Raw genomic sequence first — 24,037 nt, 5'->3', positions numbered from 1 at the left:
CAGCCAGGGTCCAATTTCCCTTTCTTCACATTTTACATTTTCAAAACCAACTCAGCAAGTTCTCATCCACCCTTGCACCTGGGGAGAAAAAAGGCAAAAAGGCAAGAGAACCAGCCAAAGGGAAACAGGGGTGTTCCTGGGCTGCCAAATGACTTTGCTCCAATAGGGGAAAAAAAGGTTGGCCTACCCCTAGAAGGTGTTATCACTCCAGTTCCCACTTACTTTCATATGTTTAGGATGCTAAGCAGAGAATTAATACTCTCTGACATGCTGACGAGGACATCCTATGTAGTCCTTTGTTAGTGAGGATCCGACAGAATAATCTGGATGTCTTCACATGCATCTCTTCTTGAGTGCATAGTAGAGGGTCCTCTGACCAGCCATGCCCTTTTTGAGTTCTTAAGCTTGTTATGAACCTCATAAAATAAGTTTTTGAAACATCATATTAGAAGAAAGGCTTACACTGTTTATTTGCTTTTATTGATGTTTATTCAATTTCAGAATTTGCATTTTTTAAACATACAAAGAAATAGGAAATAGCTAGAGATGGGTGCAGCCTTTTGTGTGTCTGTTCCATGGCTCCAAAACAGATATAAACCAGATGTAGTTTGGAAGCTGAGCAATTACAGAAGTACAGGAGTAAATTCAAACCAGCATATCAGCTGGTTACATTTATTATCTTTAGGTCAGCCTAGTATTAATGTAGTCAAAGTTTCCTTTAGTTTTGTATATGGTAGAGAAGAGTTCAGCTGGCTTTGCCCTAATACCTTGCAGAACCCTCTTCTGAGAGAGGACATGATAAAGAGTCTTAATCTGAGTTTACCTGTAGTTTCCAAAGATTTTAATGCATCCCTACTTTATCAAAGCAGAATATGCTAAAGGGGGTTCATGAAATTAAGATTTGGCTATTGCACTTGTCAGCACCAAAGGCAAAAACTGGGCAACTTTTACTTAATTTAATTAATTACCAATTAACAGAAATTTTCAATCACTGATCCAGGTATCAGGAAAAAAAAAAAAAAAAAAAAGAGAATATAAGCAGTTAAACACTCAGGTAAACATCTTTTCCTCTCCTCCCTCAGGCTCACCTTAAGTCAAACACCCATCCTCCTTAATTCTAAGTCTCAATTTCCCTTATTCTTGCTGCAGGATACACTCAGTCCACCCCAATTCCTGCAGTGAAGCAGTGGGTGGTCCTGGAAGTTGGATTGTGTTCGTAACAGCTGCTGCCTGTTGCTCTCTGCTCATTGCCTTCCTTCTTCTCCATGGTGCTTCCCACTGGTTTTCTTCAACTCTGCTCCTGCTTCAAACTGGTTTTCCAGGATCACCTCCTCCAATCTCAAGAACTGTCCATTCTGAAATGAAAGAAATCATGAAATGTGACAGGAGGCCTGTCACAAAATGAACAAGCATATCCTGTTCAGCCTCAAATATAAAAAGGGTGCATAAAAGAAGTCAGGGCAGGGACAGGTGACACAGAGGGAACACAGACATTGCTGTATTGTTCAGAGATGGGATTTATAAAGCCAAAGCCCACCTGGAGTTGATTCTGGTGAGAGAAATCAACAAGAAAAGGCTATGGAGAATGTGGGTCTGCTGCTGAATAGGACAGCTGCCCTTTGCCAAAAGACACAGAACAGTACATGGTGTTCAGGTCTTCTTCACTTTGGTCTTTACTGGTAAAAGCAGTCTTCAGGAATCCTGGGCTCCTGAAATTAGTGGGAAAGTCTACCACAAGGAAGACTTACCCTTGGAGGATAAGAATCAAATCAGGGAACTTCTAAACAAATTAGACAAGCCTAACTCCACAGCACCTAATGGGATACACCCATGAATGCTGAGGGAGCTATGCAGAGTCACTGCAAGGGCACTTGCCCTTCACAGATCTTGGTGATTAGGAAAGGTTTCTCATGACTGGAAGAAAGGACATTTCAATTCTCTCATCTCTCTATGTGACATATTCCTCCAGGGGAGTCCTCTCTGGCCTGGGTCTGGAAAAGCTTCTTTTATTGATTTTGTTTTTTAAAAAAGGAAAATAAAATAAAATTTTAAAAAAATATATATCTATACACACATACACACACACACACAGACACAGATATATATATATAAAAAGAAGAAGCTGATGAGCTGCAATCCCAGTGATCAGACTCCAACCAGGACCTGAGCTTCAATGCAGCTGTGGATTGTTGGAAGACTAGGAGTGTTGCCTGATCTCTCTTGCATAATTGAACTGTGTGAACAACAATCTTGCACTGTCTACAAAGAATTGAGTATGAATTGTCTTTTCTCTCTCCAAAATAAATCTGGTTTGAAAAGTCAGTAAATTGCACAAGGTAGGCATCAGGATCTGTCACTCTTTAGTCCCTTTTGTAATCCTTATGAAGTTTCCACCTGAATTACAGATTGAGGGAAAGGAAGAAGCATTTACTTGGAAATTTGTGTGAACTTTTCAGTGAAAACATGTCAATTGACCATGAAAAGAATACATGGAATTAAAATAGTTAAGAGCTGAGGAAAATCACATTTGTTTCACATAAAATAAATGAGTAAACGGGGCAGGAAGACACTGCTTAACACTATAAGAATGCTATTATGACAGACTACCCACATTTAGAAGTGGTAAACACTGTAGAGTGAGAAGAATCGCATATAACTGCAAGCGATGTTATGACATTGAGCAATGCACAATCTTGGCTACATATCTGGAAAACAACCCTCTTCATCAGAAAATCTGCTGTAGGGCAGCAGACCTAACTCCACCTTAGTTTTCTGCAAGTGTTCCAGTGTCAGGCTAAGGAGAGTTTTGGGTGATGTACGGCACCCAGGATACACTACTGGCAGAAGAGTAATCGTATTCTTCTTGTTCCTGAGGACTAGGAATGTCACCTGTTTAAATGTCTGTATAGGTGATCCCTGTCTCCTGATACTGCAAACATCTTCCTATGCAATTCCATTCAGCAAGCTGTGTCTTAAAACCAGTTTGGTTCCTTGCTCCAGACTCATCATACTCTGCTAAAACTTTGCAGTACTGCCAGTTCTTTCAGTTTCTAACCCAGGGTGATTCATAGTCATATTAAAAGAAAAAAAAATCAGTGCAACATGGTCTTTAAGCTCAGAGAGTTCATTCCCCTGGTTTCCTTTACTCACCAATGTATTTAGGGAGTGCAACCCATGCTTTCTTTCACTGTTCTTCTCAGTCTCTACCTTGGAAGACAGAACTCTCATCCCCTGGCCATTTCAGTCATCCTCTCTGCATGCTTTGTTTAAATTTGCTTTGCTGAAGAAAATGTAATAGCAAATTCATTAACCAGAGGTTAAATTCCCAGTGATGCATTGGACTCATCTCCAGACTGTGCTGAAAATATATCTTAGGATATATCTTAGGACATGTGACTTGTTCAGGACTGGTCCTGTCTGTGTTTCACAGTCATCCTCTGACTTGCTAATACCTTAATCTGCTGTAGCATACACTCTGCCTTGATTTCCAACAAATGAACCCCCAAGTTTCCAATGGAAAATTTTACTATATACTTCTAGGTGTGTAACTCCTGCACTTTGATGATTTAAATGCAGGATAGAGATCTAAATCACTTAATAAACAGAACCATGCTGCTGCTATATTTCTCTCTGCCTTGAGAATGGTTAGATTTTACCTTTTTATGGAGAAAAAGAATGACCTAAACAGAAATACAAAGCATTGCATGTTTGCATGACCTCACCCTAGTCTTGTCTCTTTGGAAAGTACCCTACACTTGACATGCATTCCAAGTATACACTGTTTTGCAAATGTTTTTTTATTCCCTCTTCCCAGAACTTATTTTAAGCCACTAGTTAATAAACAAAGGTCACAACCTTACTTTTATGCACAAGCTTGCCAGTATAAATGAAAGTGGGGTCATGACCCCAGAAGTGGGTCTTGACAGACAGATGTTCTGAGATTCAAAACCCCTTCTGACCTCTTTTAACACCATTAAAGTCTCTAGTAGTGTGAAGCACATCATGAATGCAATGGGAGAAGATGAACCTCCACTTACCATCACTTGAGCAGCTCCTATGCCCTCTGAAGCTCTCAGCCTGAGCAGTAGTCACATTGCTGGACTCAACTCCTAAGTGTTTGCCCAATGTGCAATTAATAATAAAATTTTCTTTGCTTCCATACAGGCTGTTTTTAAGTGAGTGCAATTAAAATAATATAGGAAATCTCTTACTAATATACATGCACCTCATGAGTCTATTCTAGGCCTGTCTACTTAAGCTGTGAAATTATTCTGACATGCTGATAAAGTCTTTCCAGGCTTCCATTGGGATCATATGCATCCTTCCTCCCAGATAAATTGCACTCAGTTATTCCTGTGGGCTGAAATAATTTGGTTTAATTACAGAACAATTCATGCCCATTCAGATAGTGTTCTGGAAGGAATTCAGGGACAAACATAGACATTTTCCATAGAAAAGGGTCAGGAAAAAAATAGATTGAGACAAAGACCTGCTGTCACAAGCAATAAGTAGGTCTAGGTCTGGCACAAAATGAAGAAATACCTTGTAAGAGTGACTGTGACCAATGAAATGTGTGCCAGAGCACTCTGGTCCCACAGTTACTTGGATAGTCAATCACCCTTCTCACTTGTGTATCCAAGTCTCCTTCCCAAGAGCATGAGATTGCCTTTCTCTCACTTCAGAAGATGGTTGGGAGGCAAGGGAACATATATCTAGATCCTGGAGTTGAGAAGCTCCCTGGAGTAAACCCCTTTAGACAATGAGGCTGTGTTAGTAAATTACACAGTGCCCAGAACAGCCCTATGCACTGGAATGCAACAGTCTCAACAGTTCCTGTTAGAGGGCTCCCAGGTATGCCTTAGGTCTCTGCCAGCCAGCACCCCCAAATAACTCCTAGGTAGGATCTGCAGTCTGAACATTCCCAGGATTATTCTCAGTGGGGACTTGGTCTGCTTTCAGTGGACCTGAAGAAGGCAGAAGTATTCACTTTGTTCTTTTTGTTGTTGTGTATCTGCTCCCCATCAATCCTGTGTGCTCCAGAGCACAGAGACACAGACAGCAGAGGAATAGTACTTAACATTTTTAAATGCCTGCATTCAGCACTTAACAAAAATTAGTCATCCTCTGCTCTGATACCACCAATTCAAGGTCTGTGGCTCTGAGCCCAGGTGTTTTGTTGGTATCAAACCCCAGAAGACAGCAGGCAGGACTGTGCATCAGCAGCCAGGCTGTTGCCATTGCTGTATTTAAACTGCTCTAGACACTGGGACCTTTGTTAGTATTTTTTCCACTGTGCATCAGCACATATGTTCAGCTCTAGGACAGCTCTTAACAAGGGGAGTCTTTTGTATTTGTCTCTGAATTTATTAGGCACTAGATAACAGTGCATAGTGTGAGCTGCAACAGGCTTTTTCAGTCAAAAAATACCTTCCCAGATGACACAAGTTTTCACTACAACTTTTATCCCCTTAAAATGAAAAAAAATTAAAAATAAATTTAAAAAAAGCTGATCATGACTATCCATGACCACTGGAGTACACAGGTCTGGTGGCAATAGGTACACTTGTAACCATATGGAGAGCTCAAACAGTGGGTGACAAAGACAGCACTCACCTCTGAGAAGGTCTGAATATCGAATACAGAGGCCTGAATATGCAGTGGAATATAGACATTGGGTCATATGAGGACTAGAACTCCAGGATCCTCCCTAGTGCATTTTACAAGGGAAAGCAGTCTCCTAGGGAGATCTGCCACCTCTGCAAACCTCCCCAACCTGCTCCCAGCTTCTGGTCACACCTGCCTCCCAGAGGCAGCATGGGACGCAGCTCTGCTGTGGCTTTGCATGTGCACTCACTCCCCAGCCCAGACCTTCAGGATCCAAAGCTTTGTACAAAGGTCCCAAATACTGGAGTCGCTGTAATGGCAACAGACCAAAAAGTCAGCTTTGTAAGAAGGGAAAAGTTTAGCAAAGTTCTTTTTCCCTAGCCAGCCTGGAGACCCCATGAACTCTTCCCCAATGCCCACAGAGCTGCCTGCACCCCTAGCAAGGAGCAGCCAACCCAATTAGTCCCTTCTCTTTCAAAAAGGACACAGGCCCTCGAGCCATGCCAGATGCGAGACACTGGGCCCTGTAAGAGCTGGAGCATAGACAGGTCCAAGATGGCTTGCTTCCTTTTAATTACTTACAGTTATAAATCTGAGAGCATAAACTCTGCAAGGCTAAACAATATCTTCTCCCATGACTTATTAAAGTTGAATGGCATGCAGCCTTGTTCTTTTGCCATGCTGTTTCACAGAGCTGTCTCAGACTGGTTGGCGAAAACTCACTTTAAGATGAAAAGCTTTTGGAAAGAGAACAGCACATTCTGAGCACATAACAAGTACTGTGAGGCAAGAAAGGCTTTCTCTTATTTTTAAAGATAAGCTCATTAGGGATTGGGCTTGTGTTTTGTAAGTGATGTTGCAATGGCAACAAACTGGTTCCTTAATAGTCCTAGGTGGAACAGACTCACCTTTTCACATCTGCTGTATGCTTCTCTCCCTGCCCAGATACTCTGTTCCTCTTACTGTCCACTGAAAACACTGCAGGTTGTGCATTCTCCCTTACTCTGCCTAGGAGTTTGACTGATTGACTGTTCTAGTCTCCCTCACTGAGTGTAAGGTGTTCTTCTGCTGAAGCAAAGGAGCAAAGAAAACATGTTGTAGAAGCTGTTTGCAGCTGTGCCTTGTATATCTGTAGCTGTGCTTCTCATAATCCCTTCTTCCACTGCTTTCTAGTACTGTAGCATTCTGGTTCACAAAAAGCAAAACCACTAACAAAAATTCTGACCATATTTTGTTATCTGTCTACTGGATTTCCTTCTTTTCCTGCAGTAGGATAACAGTTTTTGTCCTTTTTTCCAAGATCATCCCTCTTGTATCACAAGCCACAGCTTTACTGTTTTCCCACTTCAGATTAATCGCTCTCCCTTCCCTAAACCAGTTCTTAAAATCCGCCGTTCCCATCTTCTTCAGACTTGTCAAGTCTACCACTGGTATCAAACCATAGGAAAGAACGAGGAGATCATGACAGCTTCACAAGGATGTGTATAGCCAAATCAAATCATCTTGGGCCCCCATTAGAGAAATAGGTACAAATGACCATTGTGTGAAAGCTTGTCACTCCTCGTTTTCCTGCTTTGCCTCAAAGGTGCACAGTTTTGAGAGCTTGTCTGTTCCAGCATTTCCAGGTAGATCCCAACATGAACACTGGAAGCTTTTCTCCAGCAGTAGTATTTTCTGTGAATTATTTCACCTTGTTCTGCTGTTTCCATGCAGAATGACAACAGTAACACTGTTATGGTCTGCATTATAATTGTATTACTTAATTGCTACTTCTATATTTTCTACTGAACGGATGACGGGGGGGGGTCTCTCCATTTTAACTGGTAAATAAAAAAGAAATGACATGGTAATTTCACTACTTTGTCTTCTCTCAGACAGAGAACTAGCTTTCATTTTACAAAAACTCAAGTTGTTTTGGTCATTAAACTCACAAAGTATATGAGGAGCCAATTGCTTTTCTTGACCTTGGTGTCTGAGACGCAGCTTTTCAAAACTCTTTTTTGGCTGCATCATTACAACTTTTACAAGGCTGTGAAAAATGATGACAAAAATATAGTGTATTATTAGGGGAAAATACTGACTGAGGTGTCAAAAGGAATATTAACTTTGGACCCAAAAGGGACATTGACTGTGACATCATAAGAAAAACATTCTTAAACATTGTGTTCCAAACAGGAAAAATTAAGAAACCTTGGCTTAAACTGATGGCAAATGTTGCCTTGCTGAAACAATTTTCTTTTATCCATGCTACTGTGTATATATACATGTTGATATAAGTGTTTCCATGAGAAAAAAATCTCTTTTTTTTCCCTAATCACAAAGTGGTAGCATCATATTTCACTCCAGATTAAAATATTTTACATTATCCAGATCAAAGTAAAAATTTCAGTAACAACTGACAAATTATTTCCTTCAGTTGGGCAGATGAGAATGAGAAGAAAAAACAAAAAAGGGAATAAAAAAGCCACAGAGACAATTAAAAGTAGAAGAGGAGAAGGAGGCAGCCAAAACAGAGCACAGATTTTATCAGATGGGCATACAGAGAAGCTGGCTGGCATGACAGTGCATTAGGGGCTGGAGAACAAAAACGATGCTGTGAACACTCTGCTTTGCTTTGATGCAGTGACTAGCCTCATACCTAAGAGGAGAAAAGACACTGTGTACAAGTGCCACACCATTTTATGAGCACTTGACATACGACATTAATCATTTTTCCTCACTAGAAGCAGCTTGCCAAGTATTGTTCTCTGTTCTGGGACTGCATTCAATGAGCACTGCACCTACCTAATAGAGACTGAAAGCTGGCCTAAAGTTTCACTTTGAAGGCATTTTTCAGAAGCTTTCCTGTCATAATGCATTCATTTCTATAGGATTCAAAATATTTTGCTTTTTAAGAGCTACATGGGGACACAGGTATGTGGGGGTCAGTCCATGCAGTTCAAATATCCTGCTTCCAACAGGCTCCATTTACCATCAATCTGGGAAAGGATGGAAACCACCCAGACAACTGCATAAAGCTCTCATGGTGGGAAATGCCTTCCTGGTTCCTGTGGAGATCAGCGTGTGCCCTGAAGCATGAGATTTGATTACCTTACTCCAGATCATAAAACTTTTAATGCTATTAGAAAGCCTTTAGGCTCTTAGGCATTTTCTTGAAATACAGCTACCATGTCTAGCTTGATGATCCCCTATAGAACAGGCCATGTGCCTGGTATTTCCTTCTACTAATCATCAATCATTAATATCATCACATGAGCCCTGTACATAACCATATGCCCCTTTTCAAGAAGCAAAAGGCCACCAGGTCTTAGATTTCACCAAAAATGGAAAGGTCAGTCTCAAATTCAGAGCTAATAGGGCAACTTGCTTACAAGAAAGGTCTATTCTTTTTCTTCCTATGAGCAGCTGTAGTCACACACCACTTGGAGAGCCCAGACCTTCCCTGTAGCAGGGACAGCCTCAGAGGAAGCACTCACATGTTAGCTGTGCAAAGCAGGTCACCAGCTTGACCATTAGCATTTTGCCCAGAGGCTTACCCTCTGCCTTGTGCTACACCTGCTGCTCAGCCCAGGGGCTTGGGTAAAAACATGCCCTGTGGAGTAACCATGGTTTGGAGAACCTCAGGTCTAAGCTGTTCTGGGAGGAAAGGAAAAAGAAAGAAAGGCAAAGTGAGGTAGTTTACTGTAGACTAAGCCTGTGATCATATGTAGTAAAACTGATGGTCAAATAATGTTATATAATTTTCTTGATCTGCAACATAACCACAGACAACTGCAAATAGTCTAGGGAAAAGTTTATTGTGGTTTTTTTGTTTGTTGTTTTGTCTCTAGCCCCATCTTCCTCAGATCACTTAGCTGTGAAGAGTTATTACCTTCCCCTAGATGAGAAAAAATGCTCTTCTTTAGACCTATTGGTAACCAAAGGTTTGCTGGAAGTAAGGGCCCTGCATCTCACCTGAACAGATATACTTGGTGACATCACTAGCAAAATGCTTGCTGCCTTAAATAAAACCAGGATTTCATTCCCTGGCTTGTTAAAAGCCTTTGGCAACTTCTCTACAATAATACCTGAGAAAGCTTAGCTCTAGGGTTACCCTCAAGGCACTTTTCTACCACTATCTTAAAGATTTTACAATCAGTATAGTCAGATGGATTATACCAAACCCTGCTGGGGCAACTCACACAGTGCCCTGCAAGCAGACTCCTTTCTACCTTCATGCAGCTCTTTAACAGTACATTGGTGTGCAGAATGCTGTGGTATTCCCCTCCTACAGAGATCAGGGGACATCCAAACAAAGATATTTGTATATCTAAAGTCACCAAAAGATATGAAAATGAAAACAAAAATAATTATTCTCATATTGAACGCCTGTGTAGATGGCACAGAAGAGATAAGACAAGCAATGAGCTCTCCCATACAGCAATAATTTCCTTCCTCTCTGTTCAGATGTATAGCTGAGTAGGGATTGAAAGTCTTAACAATTGCCAGGAAGAATATGCCATATCTATAAAGTCGTGCTGGAAGGTGTCAATATATAAATATATCGGAAATAATAAAAGTCCAGCCAAATATATATATTGGTCTACCTAAATATCTCACATTTTCAGAAAAAGTATAAATAATTGAGATTCAAATGACCAGCATTGCATGGGTGATACACTGGTATCAGAATGAGAGTGGGGGGAAAACTCCATCTCACAAAATGACTGGAATTAGAATGAGGGAAGGATAGTTGTTCTTCTAAGGGTTTTGTTGACTAAATTCTTTATGTTATCAAATCTTAATTTGATTTGAATTTTGTGTTAAAATAAAGGCAAGAACTCAAATTAAGCTAGAATAACAAATTTTGCCCATTTTTAAGATGACATCACCTGTTTTTATAGGGTTTCTAACTGAAAGCACTTTTCACCCATGACTTAGGTAATAGAGAGGGTTGACTGAGCTACAAAATTGAGATCTGGCTTTTTTAATCTCCTTTTGTCTTCAAATTTTAAGAACATTTGTGGCATGACTTGTTTTGACAGAACCAATTTAAATGGCTGCAGTTGTTTGTGAGTCCTTGAATGAATCTGCACTAGAACACTTTCCCTGACATGACACTAGACAAATTTTAATCTTCCTCCAGTCTTTGGAAAGGCCACTCTGAACCCTTTAGGCCTCAGTCAGTTGTCACTAAGCTCAGGGTAGAATTAAATCTTTCAGAAAACGTGTATCTCTTCAATGCAGTTTTTCTCTGTAGGAATCAAAGAGGTGCACTTTTTCTTTATGACAAACTTTTAATTTATTTTTTTTCTGACATCTTATTTATTCAGTTTCTATATTAAACTGGGGCAATCTGTGAGAAAGTAATAAAAAATCTGCTAAGAGGAGATCTGGAAAAAGCCAAATTAGAAACATTTCTTATGCCTATGTAATAATCGGTTTTCCTTTGAATTAGAGAAGAAAGTACAGGATAAGCAGGGAAATTATGGTACTTTAAAATAAGCATCTTATGAGGATTCTGTGACTTTAATTCCTTCCTATACATATAGAGTGAACCAACTGATTGTTGAAGGCATGTTTATTGAGGATTAATCTTCACGTAAAGGATGCATACTTCTTAAGCCTCAGAAAATCTGTTTTTAATGTTTGACTGGCATAAAACAAACCAAGAATAATGAACCCTTAAAATCTATATTGAAAGTGTATTGGAGACATTTGTTTCAAACTGTCAGTGAAGTATTTCTTAGCTAATGGCATCAGCATTTTATTTCAAAAATATAGAAATAATCACAGGCTCTCATTTTTATTGCTTTTCACTGGAGAAGGCATGATTTGGGTAATTAGGTATGCCATTTTAGGTTAATCCCTTCTGTTTCTTGGAAGATGAAAGAGAGTTCCTCCCCACATTTGCATTCATTAAAACCTGTAACTATTGTCTACTGTTCATGCCAGCATCCTAATGACTTCTTAAAGTTAACAACATTAAGGCTTGAGAAGAAAATCATTGATTAAAATAACTCTCATAAGTTTTCTTACTGCAGTAGGTCAGTAAAAACTTTGCAGGCAGCATTGGTGGGTGGGAAATAGGCATCACTCTGAAGCTGTCACTACTGTGAAAGTTCATTGGTGCACAGCACTAACTGGGAATTACTTCTTTAAGGCAAGCAACAGAAGATTAACTTGTCCTCTTGAAATGTTATCTCTCTTCCCAGAGGTTGTTGCAGAGCTTGGGTCAAGCAATGGGAAATGTTGTGTGGGTTCTGTTATGCTGTTCACACTCTGTTGGTGCTGGCTTCTGCAGCACTTACCTTCAGCCCTAGATCACAGACAACACGTCCCACAGCAGCAATGCACTTACATTACATAATTGCAAGATGATCCTTGTGCTGGTTCAGTCAAAAAGACCCCTGACTTCAGTGCCTGGGTATGTTTTGTTATGTGTAAAAGCCCACTGTCTTAACTCTGACTACAGGCAATCATTTTCTTTCCTGCCTCAGTGGACCCAGGACTGACACTTTTATTTATCAGTTTCTTAATAGATTTGGAAAGGTTCTTGGCAAGAAGAAAGTAAAATAATTATTTAAATAAAATAAACTGTTTCTCATCCACATGTATTTTAAATTATATCTCATATCAATAAACCCTGAATCGCACAAAACAAACAAAACCAGTCAGAAAACTATCACTGGGGAATTCCTGGGGCAATAAACATACTTCCAGAGGCATGTCACGTAATGTTAACAGTTACTTTATTAGTCTGTGCTAACTAGTGTGTTGATTTTTTATTTTTTTTTTTAGATTCTGCAGCTCTCTGCTTCCTGAAAAACAATAAAGGCTTGGATTACTCAACAGGAAACCGTATTTTTTTTCAGAAGAATTTATTATTTCAACCATTCTCACACTTATTCTTCTGGAAAACTCAACAGAGGAGCAGTTTTCTCCCAAGAAGGTTGCAAGAGTTTGTTCATCTGTTCCTGATGAAGAATCTGTTCCTGATGAAGAGATCCTCTTCTGCAGTTCTACAGCACTTATTTTTGTGTTCAGACTGAGCTTCCTTAAGATGAGATCAAATAAATAGGTAAAAGCAAGTCCTCTTGTATATCTTAATGATCCCTTTCAAAAGCCTTAATTTAAAAAGTAATGTTGCCCTCATGACAGCAAATATCCAGAAACTTCACAATCAGAATTTTCATAAACTCATGCTACAGAAATCCTATGCTTCATATTTGACAGATGTGAAATTGAAGCACAGAGTTTGAGAAAAACTAAGTCGGTTGTGTCTCTGTGGCTCAGTGATTTGTCAAAGATAGCACAGGAAGTATGTGACAGATTTTAATTTAGGTTTCCTAAATTTATGGCTATCATCCTGACCATCCTCCTACCTTTTTCCTCTCATCAGTAATATCACCACAGTGATCTTTACCAAGCATCAAACACATATTTTGAGAGGAAGTGGGAGGTAGTTGCTAAGGCTAAAAAGAAAGTCTATGTTTTAGAAAGAAAACAAGCCCCGTACTTGCCAGCTGGCATCCACAGTTAGAAAATGAGCTTTGCTTTCTGTTCTGGGTGCAATTATAAATGCTCTTCCTTGTGGACATGTGCAAAATATGCATACAGGAGAACTGCCACAAGCTGGGCAAAAATGTAACCAAGCAGCCAGCACCACTGACACTTAAATACCCTGAGAACTGCATTCTCTGGGAAAATGTCTGAGGAGGTTTGAGAACATTTCCACTGCTGTCAATTCTCTCATTTTTGTCTGTGCAAAAAGGAACCTTACCCTTGCTTTGCTCCTGGTCTTGTGACTTAACTGAGAGAGAAACCCTCCTCTCCTATGTGGCATCATGGCAGATCTTCAGAACATAAAGCTTTCTGCATAAAACATCCATATTAACTTTATAACACAGAATTGCTGTGGGGAAACATGCTGAGATTAGAAATTGTGCTTATGAAGTAACCTCACATTCCTGTGCATCTCTGGCATGCCATACCCCTACAAAGTCTGCTGCCTCCAGCAAAAAAGGGCTTTTTTTCATAGAAAAGACCCCTAGCCATGACTGCAATTGAGGGCCTGTTGTTTTGGAGTGACCTTAAGCATGGGCCACATCAATCCACAGGACACAGGAGAGAATGTCCTCTTTATTATCTCCACCAGAGAGAAGCAAAGCATATGAGAAGGTTGTTAGTCACCACTAACAAATATACAGTCAAGGGACAAGTCTGTTGTAAAACTGAATTTCTTCTCAGCAGTGGAATCAAACATTGAGATAAGTCTGAGAAAAGTAATTCTCTGAAACTTTTTAGGAAGTGATTGTTGGGTTTTTTGTTGTCAGACAGATGACTTTGCCAGCAGCGTGAGAATTCAAGTGAACTCAGTGTCCCCATTTGGGCTGAAAATGGCCATAACAAACAACTGGAGGGTGCTGATAGCATATTATCCTACATGAATTCTTCACAATATCCTAGCACTGTTCATTTTAAAAGAAGAAAAACATTTCCTCCCTGGATACATTACAGCAGAGGGCAAATGTTCTGGAATGACCCGAGACAAAGGCAGGGTTTTTGTTTTGTTTTCTTTTGTTTTAATGAGACTCAGAGAATAATAATGGTTCAGGATACCAACAAATAGCCCAGTTGGGCTTTTGCTCTAATTCTCAGAAGGAAGAAAAACAACCTTCCTGGGCTGCAGACATTTTTTCCTTATATTTGTCTTACACCTCTACCAGGAAGGTCTGCTAATAATGGGAGGCTGGTATTGCTTGTGTTAGACTGTACATTAAAAGGCTTTCAAGTATTCAGATTTCTTCCTTATATTAAGGGTGATGCAGCTGCTTTTTCTCAAGATGTTTCTCTTCCATATTATATGTAATTATAATGACTGTTAGCAGCCAAGCATAGAACTGACTTATTCATCAGCACCGGAAGAAACAAAAAAATGGAAAAATAACCCTTACAATCTTTTTTCTAATACTTTTTAATAATTTCTTTAGTATTATTTCAAAGAATAAATTAGCAGGCACTATTTATTCAACTAAAGTATTTCAAAATATCTTGAATAACATATTAAGTCATTAAAGTCAGAATCAGAGAAAGGCAAGATTTGGAGAATCTGATGCATTTTCCCATCAGAAGCAAGATATCTGGTTTTGAACTTTGACTAGTGTTTTGACTAGATTTTGCTCATCTGACTTGCAGAGAACCCTTAACACCACTGTTTAGTGCAATAGGATCCAGGGCCAATGTTTTGATTGCATTCAAAAATAATTTCTTGTGTAATAGAAGAATATATACAAAGATATTCAACTCCTACTTCTCAGCCCAACCTTCTGTAAGGTTTATATCAATATCAACACTCGCAAGAAGTTTCCACTTTCCTCAGCTCTTAGTTCAAAGGAGAAGTAAAAGCGAGAGGCACATGTGGATGATTCTGCTTTCACATCACTGAAAATCAGGACTAGATCCAGAAAGATCAAGTGAGCTGTACTAGCACAACATTACCATAAGCAGGAACACAAATGATATGCAATACTGCTGTAACTGTTGGCAGACAGAGTTCTGCCCTCTTGTGTATTTGTTCTTGTCATTTTGACTGTCTGCCTAGAACCTTTTCACATGCTGAATTTTATAGTTATGCTAGCCCCTGTTTATTTTTCTTTTTCCCTAGTGACACCCACGCTCAGACATTTTCTTTGAAGTTCTTCTGATAAGGTTAGGAAATCTTGGTAGATCATGAACTTTGAATAGGGTTTTAATGCTGAAAGAAGACTAATATTAGCTTCTTCTTTAGGCCAAAATTTCAATCTCTGCTATAAATCTCTGGATTATTTAATTTTAAAAGTCTTGATAAACCAATTTGAACTCTGGTAGTAATTTTTATTCCTCTTTTCAACTCTCAAATTGTCAGGAGTCGCTTTGCTCCTCACCTTTTTTTAGCACCACAGAGAGCACTTAGCAAAGTACTAATTATTAGCAAAAGCTAATATATTGTAACTGGCAGCATTAGGTATGCCCTCCCTTTCTTATAAATGGAATTGGTAATTCTATTATCTCTTCCCTCAAGCCCTTTTGCATCATCACATCTCCAATATATTTGACTATGAATATACTTGAATATGAATACTTGTTAATATACATGTAGGACCCATGTCAAATTGACCATCACAAAGTTATGGCATGTGGTCAAGTCGGCTCCTCTGGATCCTTCTGTAGTTAAAGGAGAGAAACCATTATTTCTAAATACCAGTCTTTCCACCTTCAGATCAGTGAACTGAATTGCCTCACTTCAGTTAGAGCAGATAGCATGGACTAGATGTCAGCTTCAAAGTGGCAGTGTCTAAATGAGGTGAATATGAATTCTGGGCAGAGGAGATGATGTCCCTAAGCACACGGTGAATGGAAAAGGATAAGACAAGAAATAGTGTTTTCTAGTTGAGAGATGATAAATTTCACTCCAGACTCTTATCATACTGTTTGAAAATGTTAACATGATAAGACTAAGGGGAGCAGAAGTTTCATTAAAGCATCTTTTCCCAATTTGGAGAGGCAAGATTCTGAATTTATTGTGAACAGGTAAAGTCACTTGCATAGGTATTATGACAGGTATTCAAGTGAAGGTGAAGTACAAAAAAACTTCTCAAAAGATCAGGAGTGCTAAAAAATTTACACAGAAGATAAGTGAGGCTGGTATATTTGGTTTGGCAAGACAATAAAGAGGGGGTGTTCTTCCCTTTTTACAAATACAATGCAAAAAAAAAACCCAGAAAAAACTCACAAGAAAGATTTAAATGAAAGCACAGCACTGACAGAAGACAAGGTGGGAACACAGGGACTGCAGACACAGGATGGCTGTCATGCAGCAGCGTGTCTTTCTGGATGTGTGATTAACTCTTGGCTTTATGTGTGACCCCAGGAGAGAGGCTGAGAGTCCTCCATTCAACAGAAACAGAGAGTGCCAGGTCTTTTAAAAGAGGTAGAGCAGATGCCTCCATTTACACAGGACTCAAGCCCCTCTGTGGTGCTGACACAACACATATCACTGCTAAAAACAGATTTCTTAGAGTAGTTAAAAGGGTGAAGAAAGATACTGCTTGTCCTTCTCCACTCAATGCTTCCTTCTTTTTAAAGTGAACATTTTGCTAACTGCTTCCACATGTCATTTTAATACATGAACAAATGTCTCAGAAAAGTACCTAAAAAATATTAACAGTTATTTTAGTTTTCAATTTCAATCCAGTATCACTCTTCCAAGATAGGAAAAGACACTTTCACAACAACCTTCTGCTCAAACTACTGTTAGGAAGGTTATAACCCCTTGACAAAGATGTGTGAAACTGAAAATTCTGGCAACCATTTCAGCAGAAGATCCCCACTCTACACTGCTATAAGAAGGATTTGGAAAGAATGATACTTATGACATCAGCTATCACTTTTTTCAAGAGCTTAATTTTTTTTTCTATAAAGTTTTTTATCATCTTACCAATGCTGTAAAAAATGTTATTGCATCCCTAAATGTGGGCCAGATTAGGCAGTGAAAAAGGAATTAAATTACCATTACTTTAAACAGAACTTGCTGGTGCAAGTAAGGACTTTTTGGATGTAGTCAGTGCTGTAGAATCTGACCCAGTATTAATAGACTCTAGTGTAATGGTCTCCAGTTACAACCTTATGCTCAATTTAGAACAAACTGTATTAATGAGGAATGGTTTGAAGTACACAAATGCTGTGGAGAAGTGTTTATTCTGCACCAGTACCTCATTACCAAAACTGCATTTGGTACTAGTAGACATTTTACCCTTCAAGTGACCACTGAAGGGGAAGAGATATTAGAGAGAACTACAAATTTTTGTAGCAAAAGGAAAAGGCATTTTGATATAGAACTCAGTCCAGCCAAAAAATGTTTGCTTGCTAAAGGCTGCAGGTCTAAACAAAAATAATCCTGTAAGGAAGCAGGAGTCAAAAGGTTGGAGATAAAGAAAGACAGGTGAATACTAAGGCTTAGGACACATGCAATGTGTATGAATCAGAGTGGACATTAGATACAAAAGCAAAACTAAGATTTTGAAGTACAGGTATTGTTGCAACACTAGATTTTTCTGGCTGTGCTCAGAAGCTTAGATCTCCAGTTTCCTTTTACTAGGCCTCAGCAGAGCCAGGCACCTGAGAACTGAACACCAAACCATGTGTACTCCATCATTTACAGCTGCCTAGAGCAAGTCAGATGGCACAGGTGGCACTTGCTTTCCCCAAGATTTTGGTTGATGCCCAAAGAAGAGTGTGTCACTTTACACAAACATTGGGTAAAATATAGAAACTGCCCTGCAGCCTGCTAACCCTTAAGTGTTGTGCTCCGTCTCCCTCTCTTTCTGGCCCAGTGAGTGTTGGATTCCTCATTGCATAATTCTCTAACAGAAGCTGTGGAAAACAAGTTTTCCAAAAGCCAGACGATTAAGAAATTCTTCAAGGACATCTGAGAGCAGACTTCCCATGAACTGGGCAATTCTGTTAGGATGAAGTAACTTGTTGAGAACTAGGGCAAGATAAATCTTACCCTAAATGTCCATGACAGTATAAGCTATGATTTAAAATCAGAACTGGACATCACACTCCTGATACAGAACTAGTTGGTGTCCAGTCTTCTGAAGCTCAAAGATAACTAGATTTGAAATGCTTTAAATTAGCTTCTTGTTTGTTTGTTTTTAGGAACAGTGATCTCTATTGAGGGATCGGGAAAAGTAACAGCACAGCACTTTGAGCCTGCTCACGCCCATTCACCACAGGAACAGGTCAATATTTTGTTCTTTTTATAACACACTTTTTATATTATGTCTTCTTGTATCTGGAGCCCAGAAACAGAGATACTACTTCATGCCATGGAGTGTGTATTCCCACTGAACAGCTTGCATCTGCAGAGAGGCCAAAAGCAAACAAGCAACAGACCCTCACAGCCAACTTGGCCTCAGTGCTGGGGTCCGACCTGCTGGAAAGCAGCAGTGGTGGGGGACCTGGGGCTGTCCATGAGCCAGCAGTCTGCCCTTGTGGCCAAGAAGGCCAACAGAACCTTGGGGTGTGTTAGAAAAACCATTGCCAACAGGACAAGGGAGGTGATCCCTACACTCAACTCTGTTGAGGCCACATCTGGAGTGTCCAGTTCTAGGCTCCTCAGTACAAGAAAGATGAGGAGTCCCTGGAGCAGGTCCAGCAGAGGGTAACAAGGATAGTGAGGGGACTGGAACATCTCTCTTGTGGGTGGAATCTCCCCCACTGGAGATATTCAAGAACTTCCTGGACACAATCCTTTGTCATGTGCTTTAGCATGACTGTGACTGAGCAAGGAAGTTGGACAAGATGGACCACTTCCACCTGACCACTTCCACCTGTGATTCTGGAATCTTTCTGCAGGCTATCAGTGAACCCTGGATGTATTTTCCCTGGGCAGGATGAACTCAGCACCTCAGGAAATTGTTCTCACAGCCAAATGAGGGGTCTTGAGCACTAGATGCATAAGGACTGCCCCTTCTCCCTTGGGTATGTCCAAGTTGCAGCCCAAATTTGTTTCTTATGATATCTGTCATGCGCATGATGACTCCAAAGACCAGTGTATGCTTGTCAATTTCCATGTCCTCATGAGCCTCAGGAAGTTAAGTCTCTCAGAACTCAACCCAGCTGTATGTTGGACAACCAGAAGTTTCCCACTGGCCCCAGACAGGACTGAACTGACAGTGATGTTTTCTGCCAAGACAAGCACTTCCTTTAACAGTGAGTGGGTAACCTGGAAGCTTTCAGCCACAGGAAACAACTGGAAGTTGTAATGCTCTAAATATCCCCAGGAATTTACTTAGAGAAAGGAAGCTGGGCATACAAAAAAATTTCTTTGTTTTAGTCTTCAAGTACCATAACACATGACTTGTAATATTTAGTCTCACTTATCTAGTAAAGTACCTTTATAAGTATGGGGTTTTTTTAATATATATATAATCTGTCTGCTTGCTTCTGCACCTTTTTTCTCACTAAATCCCCTTTCCTCGTATTGAAATGAATAAAAAAAAAAATCCTGTTCTGAGCTATTGACCCATCTCATGGTATGGCACTTCTGTGACTTGGAAAGCATCTCATCCCACTGGTTTTGTGGTGATATCTGGCTCTCATGAAGATGTGGTTTCTACCCACACATCTGTCTTTGGGTTGATGCATGTATGTTAAAGGACAATATTGCAAAAAAATATTATAACATTCTGGACAAACTGCAGCTAGAAGCTTAAGAAAATCCTGTGAAGGATGTAGCCTAACATTGTTCCTGTGGCTCACATTTTCTCAGATGCAGCTTCTGAGAAAATCCAACACTATATGGATCACACCTTTCCATGGCCTACCCCTATCCTGCATGAAGCAAACAAACAGAGTAAGCACCTACAGCTGCCTTGAGAACTGGCAGTTCAACTGGAGTTGAAGAAGAAAGCAAAAATTTTTGACAGAAAATTTGGAGACAAATTAACAAAAATATTAAATACTAAAATATTCCATATCTCATTGAAAATCGAAGTGGTAACATAATACCAACATGCTTGGGGGTTTATGGTCTTATTCCCCTCTTTAGACAGAGTTCTTTGGTTTAAACACATTTTCCAGGACACAACACAGCCTCCTTACCTGGAAAAGAGATCTGTTTCATTACAAAAGACAGAGGTCAACACGGGAGTATGCCTTTTCATCAGGAAATTTGAACACAAACTTTGAAGCATACTTTTGCCCCAAAATTAATTTGTTCTGACTACTGGAATTCTACTTTTCCATAGCTAACAGTACTTAGAATAGTAGATAGACAGGCACGTAAACAGGCAGACGGATAGGCAGACTTTTTACCAAAGGCAAGCATCTTCTCATGTCCTGTTTTTGAAAAGATAGTTTTCAAAGACCGATTAAAAAGACTGATTCTGACAGAAATAACCAAACATTGAAATAGGTACAATTAAAAGTCAAACTGCAACGTACAGAATCATATCCCACCTATAGCTCTGTGGTTCTGGCCACATCTATCTCTTTATGATGAAATTAGGAAATGCACTGTAAGCCCAAGTCACAGTTCCTCAAGGCTAAGAGGAATCTTAGTGCTGTTTTCCACAGAAGTAGCAGACATGCCTGAATTCATAGTCCTCAATTTGATATGGAAAAGTCATGGTATGGAAAAGTTTTTCTGATCCACAGTAACAAATAAGCAATTGGTGTGCCACATGCTGTTCTTCTTGGCTAACTACACTGATAGTTGCGTCCCTTTGTGACATTTTCATAGGATGCTTGAACACTATATGATATTACTGTCATGTGTTTACAGTTTTCACATCAGAAATGGCTGGACAGCTTGGAGGAGAGAAACAAGTAGTTATTTAACCTGTACCCATTTAGTAAGTGAAGTCCTTGCAAGATCCAACTTATCATTGTTGAATGTTTTTTGCAGGCAACCTCTGAAGTGATGTAAAATCAATTATGTGGAAAGAAAATATAATTTCACTTCAGAGCTCACACTCTCAGCTAATGGGAATAACTCCATTTTTTCTTGTCTCTTTAATTCTTATTTTGAAAATGTAATTATTGTCTGGGAAATCTGACTCCCATTAGCCACCTGCCAAGTACTGACTCATATCTGCGTACAAGATGTTCCTAGCTCTTGTGCATGCATTATTATCTATTTGGAAAATGTGTCACATCAGCCACTTTCTAAATGTGCAGAAAGAAAAGGAAAAGGACCCCCAGCGTAACCAAAGGGTTGGGTTCTGCGGGTTCTTTCCCCCTTACTTGTTCCTACTTGCATCTTCCCACTTTTGATGTCTTTTGATGGAACTGCTCCATATGGTTCAGAAGCAATCATGGACTCTAAAGCACCACCAAGACATGGCAAACCTCCAATCCCTGTTTCTAATAAGATGCTGATGAAATAGCCTACAGTGAATATACGGTGTCTTGATAACAAGATGGTTAAAATGGTTTAGTTCCCATTCCTGAATTACCAGGTTAGAGCATTTCTCTAGTGATGGCAACACTCAAATGCAATAACAAGTCATGGTATCAGCCTTGTATTGATGCCATTTTCCAGCACACTCAATGATGTTTGGGCACTCCTGAAATTAATCTGGGCTCTTTTGCATGTGTGTGTGTGTGTGTGTGTGTGTGTGTGTGTGTGTGTGTGTGTGCACGCGCGCATTCTGACTGAGAACCAGGAAGAAAGAGAGACTTGCTGGTTTACAATGTGTATGGTTCCTCAAAAGGCTTTACTGCTAATAAACACTAAGTATCACTTATATTCAATCTCCCAGACTGGCATTGCATTCTTGGTTCAATCTCCTACAAGACACTTAACTTTGGAGGGACATCCTAAGGGGAAGAGGAGCAGCACAGGCAGAGGAGCACTGTCAGGTGCAGATGGATCAGGTCAGTCATTGCACTCAGAATCTTGATATCTACCAGTGGATAACAGTCAAGCAACCACTCTTTAACTCTATATTAGTGCATCAGTAATTTATGCAGACTAGGAAAGAAATTCATGTAGGAGTTGCAATTTATTTCCTGTTAGTCTGTTGCTGCCTTCCTATTGGCTGCTCTTGCAGTACAGCACTCGAGGAAACCTGAAGTCACACTGTCAAGGCTTGCAGCCTTTAATCTAGTGAGAGGCAAGACTGGAATTTTTGTATGCTGGAAAGAGTTGGAAACTTGTATTAAGGCAGTCTGGGACAGCACCCCTGATCTCCCTGAACTGAACTGGCGCTCATCTGGTTGTTCAGCAGAAATGTCATGGGTCAATATGGTTGTGACTCTGTTGAAAAAGAATCAAATCACTGTGTAAATAAGACTGCCCAAATCACTTAATGGATAGAGCCCTTTGTCCTCAATATCCCTTTTCAAATTGGTACAGACCGACAGGATGAACCCAAGTGCTGTTGAAAAAAAAGACCAAAGTCCCTTCTCCAAAGTCCTGTAGGTTTGATGTTTTGGGGTGACTCAAAGGAGATTTCTTCAGAGCAATGCAGTATGGTAGCAGAGATGGGATGTACTCTGGTAGGTAGGTTTGCTCAAAAGGAGAAGTAGATGCACCTATGTGCCTGGTATTCTTCCTTGTCCTGTGGCCAGCTGTGGATGAGGAAGTGTACAAGGAAAAGATAAGCACAGAGTGATGCATTCATCTGGAAGAAATGGCTGCTGTTTCCTAGCTATAGGTCAGCACTGACTGACTTTCTCAGCGAGTATTTGGTTTTGAAATTCAGACTTCTTAAATGATTCAAAGGATGGAATGCTGAAATCAGAAAAAAAATGGAAAAATCAGAGAAAACAAAATCTGATGTCTCTTGAAGAGCAGTTTCAGATTCTGACTGTTACTTCATCCACTGATTCCATTTGGCAGCAGCCAACCATACCATATCTCCACGGCGCACGCAGCTTCTTCAAAGCAACTTCAGGTTGCTATCATGCTGTGTTTCTAAAGAGTGCAGAGGGTATTCTTTGCTGTCTTCTATCCTAACCATCTTCAACCATAGCTATTTCTTTAGGAGAGATACAGAAACTACTCAAAAGCCTTCCTGCCAACAAACAAAACAAATTCCCATTAAGTAAAAGGTAATGTATGGACTTTGCTTCCACAAAACCAAACAGCTTAGTTTAGGCAGAAGGGGATGTATGCTAGGACTGGGCAAGAAAAAATTAAATGTGACATTTTCCACAGCAAATAATGTCACAGGTACAAAGCTTCAGTGAGGGAGCTTTGCAAGACTGGCAAACATTATCAATCAAGATAATGATGCCACAACTATGTATCATTATAATGACAGAAATGGTATTTGTTGGGGTTTTCCTAGATTCCTAAGCATGACTGACGTGACCTCAGGGCACTGCTCCAGGATGTCAGTAATAGTCTCATTGCCTTCTGGAACAGCTTAAACTTAGCATGCAAGTCTTGCAGTGCCAATCATCAGCAGTCCCAGTCTTATCACTCTGTCCAGCCAGCTTTCGGCAGCAGCTGCGGGGGCAACATGGCTGGAGCTGCTCCTGTGTGCCTTGAAGATAAAAAAAGAACACCCTATCTGACTCACTGAGTTAATATCTATCATCTCTGCCAACACTGTGTTCAGTGTCTGGGAAGCTGATATAGTAAATTTCTGCCCATATTGGTAATGGCAGTGATTCACTGAAGCACTTGGAAAGATGTTTAAGATCATGTAACAGGATTAGGATTTCTTTACCTGGCAAAAGAAATAGGGATTTAAACTACCATAAATTCTCCCTGAAATACTTATTTTGCATTCGTTTTCTTTTCCAGTTTTAGCTGGCTTTCTGTTCTCAACAACCTTTCTCTTTTCCTTTCCTTTCCTTTCCTTTTTCCTTTCCTTTTTCCTTTCCTTTCCTTTCCTTTCCTTTCCTTTTTCCTTTCCTTTCCTTTCCTTTCTCCTTTCCTTTCCTTTCCTTTCCT

General features: G+C 39.9%; 1 long non-coding RNA gene across 2 annotated transcripts in view; it reads right to left on the bottom strand.

Moving 5' to 3' along the window:
- Positions 1-466: 466 nt before the first annotated feature.
- LOC147654824 (uncharacterized) overlaps positions 467-24,037 on the bottom strand; it is a 28,166-nt gene continuing 4,595 nt past the window's right edge. The window contains exon 3 of one of the 2 annotated variants that reach the window (XR_015283203.1): positions 467-1,355. This is a non-coding gene — a long non-coding RNA (uncharacterized LOC147654824). Of the gene's footprint in view, positions 1,356-16,119; positions 23,151-24,037 lie in introns of those variants that run through there. The other variant, XR_015283204.1, reaches the window with a different exon arrangement.

Source organism: Cyanistes caeruleus, chromosome 2 (genome assembly GCF_971803275.1).
Source record: "Cyanistes caeruleus chromosome 2, bCyaCae1.hap1.1, whole genome shotgun sequence".
NCBI classification, from domain to species: Eukaryota; Metazoa; Chordata; class Aves; order Passeriformes; family Paridae; genus Cyanistes; species Cyanistes caeruleus.
Note: the sequence above shows the minus strand (reverse complement) of the source record. Positions and strands in the feature narration are given on the sequence as shown.